This window comes from Opisthocomus hoazin, chromosome 21, assembly GCF_030867145.1.
Source record: "Opisthocomus hoazin isolate bOpiHoa1 chromosome 21, bOpiHoa1.hap1, whole genome shotgun sequence".
NCBI classification, from domain to species: domain Eukaryota; kingdom Metazoa; phylum Chordata; class Aves; order Opisthocomiformes; family Opisthocomidae; genus Opisthocomus; species Opisthocomus hoazin.
Window position 1 is genome coordinate 5,980,619 of NC_134434.1, and position 8,350 is coordinate 5,988,968.

An 8,350-nucleotide genomic window follows, 5' to 3' on the forward strand; every position below is an offset into this window, starting at 1 on the left:
AGGCAGGGCACGCTGCCGACGCACGCCAGGCACACGGGCGTTCGTTAGCACAACTCCTTAAAAAAAAAACAATATGATCAAGCCCCAGCCATGCTCTCTGCAAACCCAGGGAAAAAATAAATCAGTGCTTATCGAATGGAAAAAGCCAAGAAATTCAGGATTAATGGAGAGCAAAAGCTGCCCCGGGTGGCCGCGCAGCAGCAGCCCCTCTCCCCCCACTCTGTTCGGTGCCATCAGAGGAGATTCCCAGGCTTTTTTGGGATTTACATTATTTGTAGAATACTGGTCCTTCCTCCCCATTACTATTTTCTTGCAAAACCCTCACCCGGTCCCCGCGCTGGCAGGCAGCACCCCACCGCGTCTCCCCGGTCCCGGCGTTTGGGCAGCTCCTGGGGCTGCTTTCCTGGGGGCTGAACGCACAAGTGCTCACAAAACCAGTTCGTTCCTGGGTAAAACCCAGTAACAACCCCCCTGGAGCTGGTTGGGGACCAGCGAGGATGCTCTCAGTTACTACGCAGCCCCGAGGAGCGGTGATGGGCATCTTTAGGGACCAACCCTGACTGCCCCAGGAGGTGAAGCCCCAGCCCAGTGTCTCCCAGTCCACGGGATTTTGCAGCCCCCCCAGCAATGAGGTTTGGGTCTGTGAACCCCCGTGCCCCGGCAGGTCATGCAGGGACCCCCCTGGTGCAGGAGGGCAAGGACTGAGGGGAGAACATCCCCGTTTCGGGGCTCGCAGGCTGCTGGTGGGCTTTTGCCACTAAATTTAGCTGTCATCACACCCGAGATCGGGTACCGCCGGTTTGCTGTGATGGGAGGGAAGGTGGCCGAGCCCCCCGGCCGGGCTGGGACCCTCTGGGAGCAATCCCACCCTGCTCAGCCATCCCTGAGCACCTCAGTCCAGCGAGATGGGGATGAGGGCTGGGGGCTCACCCCAACACCTCTGACGGTGCCCCAGTGTGGGGTCTTCCCCCGGGACTGTGCCCGTGGGCGCTGGACTGGGGGGCTGTGCCTAGGGGGGTCTTTCCTCCCTGTGCTGCTGCGATGCTTTCGGTGCATCACAGGGCACAACATATCTTAGGATGCGGGGATGTTTTGCAGCCAGGGAGCTCCTGGCATCTCCCCTGGCACCAGCTGGTGCAGGCTTGGCGCTTCCTCTCTCTATTTTTCTACTCTTGATGACACTGTTACTGTGGGGTGGCAAAAGGGGACATTTTATGGGGTGTCTGGGGGTAGATACAGGGAGTTTTGGCTCCTTTGAAGAGGTACAGGGAGCTGCACAGTTCAGAGCTGCGGTTCCCACCATGCGATGTTTTAAGACACGGCTGGAGAGATGGTTTACAACTTTCCACTGGAGCAGGAAGGGTAAAACTCACAGACACAACCCTGGGAAAAACCCTGCAGGACACAATAACGGTGCCCACCTTCTCCTGGCCTGGAGGCAGCTTCAAAACACCACGTCAGGGTTGATTCTTCTTGTCTTCACCAACGCGCTGGTGCCGAGAAGGTCAATGTGACCATCCCAGCTTGCTTCTGGCATTAACCCTCCTGCCTCATGCACATGGTAACCGCGTTGTCCCTCCTGCCCACCCCTCATCATCTTGGTGCTGTCGAACCTCCAAGATCAGATAGCTTCAGCCCAGATGGGTCAAAACAAATTAGCATCAAAGCAACCCATTTTGGTGGAAAACCATACGATAGTCAACAGCCCTGACATGAGCCGGGAGCTGGCCCAGTCGCCCCTACTGGGTGCAGCGCAGGCTCCTCCTGACCCACCTCCACCCCTCCGTGACCCGACCTGCTCCCGAAACACCTCACAAGCAAACGTCGCATCCCACCGTGCCTCTTCTCGGGCTTTGGTGGGTGCTGTGCTTGGGCTCCCTGCTGCGAATGTACCAGGAGCAACAGCCCCTACCATGTTGACAACGGCCCCGCTGCAGCCCTGTGAGAACCAGAGATGCTCTCTCCCCGCAGCGACGAAGCTAATGTCCTTTCCGCAGGCTGATAAGCTCCCCTGCGAAAGGGCGTTAATCGCATTTCCCTGTTTTCTGTTCCAGGAGGCAGAGATAACGAACGGCGTGATGGAAGCAGCGCCTGTGCAGGAAAACTGGAGGAAAGGGAGGCAGGGAGCCGGGGACGTGGCTGGAGAGCTGGCAGCAAGGTCCTGTTTAGGGGACCTAATATATGCTTACAAATATTTGCAGGGTGGGTGTCAGGAGGACGGGGCCAGACTCTTTTCAGAGGTACCCAGTGACAGGACAAGGGGCAATGGGCACAAACTGAAGCCGAGGAAGTTCCAGCTGAACCCGAGGAAGAACTTCTTCCCTCTGAGGGTGACGGAGCCCTGGCCCAGGCTGCCCAGGGAGGCTGTGGAGTCTCCTTCTCTGGAGATATTCCAGCCCCGCCTGGACACGGTGCTGTGCAGCCTGCTGTGGGTGACCCTGCTTGGGCAGGGGGTTGGACTGGGTGACCCACAGAGGTCCCTGCCAACCCCCACCATTCTGTGATTCTGTTTATCAGCGGGCCCCCTCCTGCCACCAGAGAGCCCAAACCCGGCTGGCACCCACCGTCCTGCGACCACCACCAAACCCCTGCTCTGCCCCGGCTGAGATGCTATGGGAGCACAAATCTTCATCCTCCTCAGGACACCCAAAAACCAGGAGCCACCAGACTCTCTGCTCCCCGATTTATTCTCGTGCAAGTGTAAATAATCATTTGGGCACTGCGAAGCAACGAAGCAGCAAAATCCCACGCAGCGGGGCTTTGCTGCAATGCCGACTGCGCTGCAGCCCTCTCCTCCCCATGCCCGCTCGGATTTGGCCGCTGCCGCCTGGCACGCTGCCGTGCCCCGAAGCCGCTCACCCAGGGAAGGGCAGCTCTGCTCCACCGGCCATCTGCTTACCTGCCTCCACAGTGCCTGTCCCGTCGCGTCACATATGGCACCGGAGCTGCCCCTTTTTGGACGGGTGACGAGTGATGCTGCTGCTCGGAGCCGTGCCAGTGGCTCTCGTGGAGGGCCCCCTCCTGTGTCCACTCCGCAGGGATCCCACCCTGCCTCACCGGTGGCCAGCGGGGACACAGATGCAAGGGGTTAAATCCCCTGGGAGAGGGGACCTGGCACAGGAGGTGCAGATATTTCACTTTGAGGGTGATGGAGCCCTGGCCCAGGCTGCCCAGGGAGGCTGTGGAGTCTCCTTCTCTGGAGATATTCCATACCCACCTGGACGCGGTGCTGTGCAGCCTGCTCTGGGTGACCCTGCTTGGGCAGGGGGTTGGGCTGGGTGACCCACAGAGGTCCCTGCCAACCCCCACCATTCTGTGATTCTGTGACACGGTGCCAGCCCCAGGTGACCAGCCTGGCTCCCGGGGAGCATCTCTCCCAGACGTGCTCGGGAAGGTGTAAGCATCGCGTTCAGGTGCATCAAGTGCGAGTGCTATTTTTTTCCCCTTTCTTGGAATTATCACATTTTCATGAGGTTTGTAGATGTGGTAAACACACACACGCACAGAGCAAAGGAACGGCGTGCCCTGGATAAGGACGTGGTGTGTTTGCAAGGTGGCAGAGGAGAAGGAGGGGGAGATTTTTCCTCCTCTCCGCAATTATTGGAGGAACGGTGAACAGCAGGACAGGAAGGTTTCAGCACGTGCAGTCTGCACCTCCACAGCGGTTCTAGGAAATGCCAAGTATTTTACATCCTGTACATGATTTTCGTAACGACTCGCTGATGTCCCTGCCGGGATGCCCATCTCACTAACAGGGAAGACGGGAACGCGGCGAGGCTCAGCTAATTTTCCACGTGCACAGCACAAGATTTTCTCTCTTCAGACATTTCTGAATGGTACTTGGGCTCCTGGCATGCTCTCACCGGCAACCTGCAAGGCAACTCACCCTGGAAAGCTGCATCATCTTGTTTAAAAACAGAGCCATGTTTACCTAGAACTGGAAGCAGGACCAGTGCAACTGGTCCCATTGGGAGCGAGGGTGCAGGGAGAGCAGCAGGCTCCTTTTTCGGAGCGATTCGGAGAGCAGAACTGCATCTTTGTCCATAAACCAGACCCACCACAAGCAGCACAAACTGCTCCTCCCTGCCGCAGCCAGCCTGGCTCTCCAGGGAATTACAGGGAGAGATTAATGCCATGTAATTAAGCAAGCGGAGGCCGTATGGGAAGCTCCTGGAGCAGCTGTAAATCCACCACAGCTGCTCCTCGTGCCCGGCTGTGGACAACACACATCGGACAGGCAGCACAGGGAAGCAGGGGGAAGATTAAAAATTAAAACATTATAGGAAAGTTTACTCGCATTTTCGGGTTCAATCACAAAGGCAGCGCTTGAGATCATTCCCCACAGTGGTGATGGATTTCCACCCACTGGGGATTCAGCCGGCTTGTTTGATTTCCAGCGCGGCGGCAGGGGTGTCTGTGCACCCGCAGACCAGGACCGTGCTCTGGCTGTGCGTGTCTCCGGCCAAATATTAAGAGATATTTGGGCTGTCTTCATGCCCGGCTCTCCAGGATGAGTGACCTTCAGGGCCCGCCGGCCTTTGACGCTCAGCGCTTCGGAGTGGGATTGATCCTGCAGGCACTTCAAACACCATCTACCTTCGTCTGCCTTCTGTGCAAACTCTGATTAATGGGAAAAATGTCTGTCTCTCTCTTCTTTTCCTGACCTGAAGGAATCAGAATGAGGGCTGGCAGTCCCTGAGTAACCGTTACCGTTCCCAGGGCTGTTCCCAATGCTGTGATCGTGCTCTGCTCTCCTTTGCCACCGCTGTATGGATCACCCACTGTTGCCACCGTGTTAAAACTAAAACCATGGTAGACTAGAAGCAAGCTGATGACATTTATTGAAAGCAGATGGGAATTGCTTCATCTTTCTGCTTGAATTATGTCTTGCTACTTGGCAAGATGGGACACGGGAGCACAGGTCTGCCTCTCCCACTTGAAGCAGGACCCGTCCCTGATGTCCCACAGGGCTCCCAGAGACCCTTGAGATGTTTCAAGGACTTCAGGACCAGGAGAAACGTGCTGGCACTGGTGAAAGCCTCATCCTCCTTGCAGGATGAGCAAGCCGTGGAAAACCAGACCAAGCTGTCTGCTTGGTTTAACTGTGATGTGTAGATGGGTGAAGGAAGAGCCCAATGCTCCTCCAGTGCTGAATCCTCCAAGGGTGCAGGGTTGGGCCCGTAGGTATTTTAAAGCCTGAAGCCCTGCTTGGTGCCCGTGCTGCCACGGCTATCACCAGGAGCGAAGGCCACAACACACTGATGCTCTCCACCTCCAAGTAGCAGCCATCAAGGCAGGTGGCTCAGCCGAGGACCTCAGGTGAGACACGCAGGTGAGTAGTAACAGCACAAGGACGGCGAGCGGGCAGAGGGGACCTGCTCCATGGCTTTGCCTTCCTCACACTGGAGAAATCCCTGGGACCAAACAAAAACACATTTTCGTTACTGACACAAATCAAACTGTGCCTCTCCTACACACCAGAGCAGGTCTGGGTTGGTCGGTGGTGTAAAACTGGATTTCCGTAAGGGATCCCATAGCAAACCCCAGAAATGACCCCCAGGAGTGTGAAAGGGGCTCTTGCACCACGCTGCCATGGAGCTACATCCCAGCGAGAGGAGATGACAGCGATGACAAATGACACTGGCCCTAGAAGTACGGCCAGGCTCCAGCGCAGCGAGTACTGCTGCATTATTAAGAGCAACCAAAAATACTCCCAGATTAGTCATGAGCTGGCCCGGGTTACGCAGCGAGCAGTCGCCGGGGCTGTCTCACCCCTGTGCTTGCAGAAAGGAAAGGGAGAGAGATTTAAATGGTTTGCAGCGATTTTTACGCCTCTCTCATTTTGCGCGGTTGAGGCCCTGGGGGGAGTGGAGCACCTCCAGAGTGCCCTGGCTTTGGGGAGAATTGCATTAGGATAATATTAATTGCCTTAGCGTAAGTGTAACTGCTTACTCGAAGCCAGCGGAGCTGAAGCAAGGCATGAGATCAGGGGAACCCACGGGTGTAGATTTGCTTCATACCCAAGGTGGGATCTGGGCATCAGCCTTGACAAATGGCTCCAACATGAAGGGTGCAAGGAAGAGGTTGTGGAAGTAGGGTGGGCTCCCCAAAGCCCAGGCTGAAACTGCACACGGTGTAACAGCTACCCAGCACTGCTGCCACAAAAGCCTGTGGACAAGAAGTCTCCAGAAATGTTGTCTGACATCTTCAATCATGATGCGGGTGATGGTGCAGGGCGCGCCTCAAGCACTTTGGCAGATGACACCAAACTGGGAGGAGTGGCTGATGGACCAGAGGGTCGTGCTGGCATCCAGAGGGACCTGGGCAGGCTGGAGAAATGGGCTGGGAGAGACCTCATGAAGGTCTGTGAGGGAAGAGCCAGGTCCTACCCTGGGGAGGAGCAGCCCCAGGCACCAGGACATGGTGGGGCCACCCAGCTGGAGAGCAGCTCGGCAGAGATGGCCCTGGGGTCCTGGTGGACACCATGCTGACCATGGGCCAGCGATGCACTCTTACAGCAAAGAAGGCTGTCAGCCTCCTGTGCTGCCTCAGGCAGAGCATCGTCAGCAGATCGAGGGGCAGATCCTGCCCCTCTGCTCAGCACTGGTGAGACACATCTGGGTGTCCTGCCCCGTGCTGGGCTCCCCAGTACGAGAGACATGGACATGCTGGAGTGAGTTCAGCAAAGACTAAGGGCCTGGAGCATGGCTCCGATGAGAGATGGCTCAGGGAGATCTTATCCATGTGGAGAAATGCCTGATGGAGAGGGGTAGAGGAGACAGGGCCAGACTCTTCTCTGAGGTGCCAAGTGACAAAAGGCAATGGGCACAAACTGAAATATAGGAAATTCTCCTTAAACATAAGAAAATACTATTTTACTGTGAGGGTGGCTGGACATGGGAAGAAGTTGCTCAGAGAGGCTGTGAAGTGTCCATCCTTGGAGATATTCAAAGCCCAACCAGACACAGTGCGGAGCAGCCTCCTGCCGCTGGCCCTGCTGGAGCAGGGGCTTGGAGGAGATGACCTCAAGAGTGCCTCCAGCCTTGGTGTTTCTGCAGCTGCAAGCCCCAGCCAGGCCCTGTTCCCGGCCGTGCCGTGGCTCTGCTCCTCATCCTCCTCCTCGTGGTGTGGTACGTGTCCCACTCCTTCCCATGGTGTTTTGATACCGACGGCAGAGAAGCACTGGCTGAGAGACAGGAACAGCCATTATGATTGCCTCCAGCAGATCTTCCTAGATCTAATAACCCAGACAGTTTATTGACTCCTTTATTTAACTGCAGTCATCTTCTCTCACTTCTGTGTTTGCCTTGCAGCTTTTCCAAATACACATCTACACCAAAAAATACCCCACAAGCATCATTTCTTCCAATTCCTTGAATCTACCCCTCAGATATATTCTGGGTCTGATCCAGCAACTTGACAATTTAACAGAGCAATGCTTTTCCCCGTCCCTTGAAGAGCTGCAGCATGGCAGGCAGGAACTGGGCTCCATCCTGGCTCCAGGACCGGGCATGGCTGGGACCAGACGTCCCCCCGCGCACCAGGAGCCTCCAGCAGATGCTGGGCCAGCGTGGGCTGCTCTGCTTCTCAATTGCTTTTACACATTATTTCTCCATGAGTTTTGTCCCAAAACATGACATTAAACTAAAATCCAAAGGCCTGGGCAATCTCTATATAGATTTTTAATCTTTTTTTAGAAGTCAAAATATTGTCTTTTTGGTCATGTCACATCGGTCCATCCATGTGGGTTTTTTCCTGTCCCTGCTGTTCTAGGTTTTGAGGCAGCAAGGTCTCACCAGCTGACAGTGAAGGGCTCCCAAAGCCTTGCAGCAGTCTGCTCCTCTCCAGACCCCTGCTCTCCAAGAGCCCTCATAAGAAAATCAGTAGAAAGACGGACAAAATAGCAACAGGTTTGGGTCCATACGAAGTGGTTTGGGCTCACTTTAGGTCCCAGACCCTCACAGGGCTGAAGTGGCTTCTCTGAAGCCCATCTGTGCTCTTCCCTCCTGAGCTTCCTTCTTGCACAACGGCACTCAGCTGCCAAAAGTTTACTCAACAGCTTCTACCTTGCCCTTTTTCTCTGCCTACTTGACAAGAGATACTATAGAGACACTACACTGCTCATCTTTTGGTTTGATTTATTCTATAGATTATGAAGAGAAACTGAAAGCAAGGTTTCATCAAGCAGTTGAAGAAGAAAAAGGCAAAGTTTCATCATCCCTGGGAGTTGTTTCTTGTTAAACTGCTTCTCTGGTTACCTGGACTCATGCACTCCTAACACCCAGTGTGATTTGTTTATTTTCTCCATTTAATTAATTTTTCTCCATTTAATTAATAAAATGTGACATAA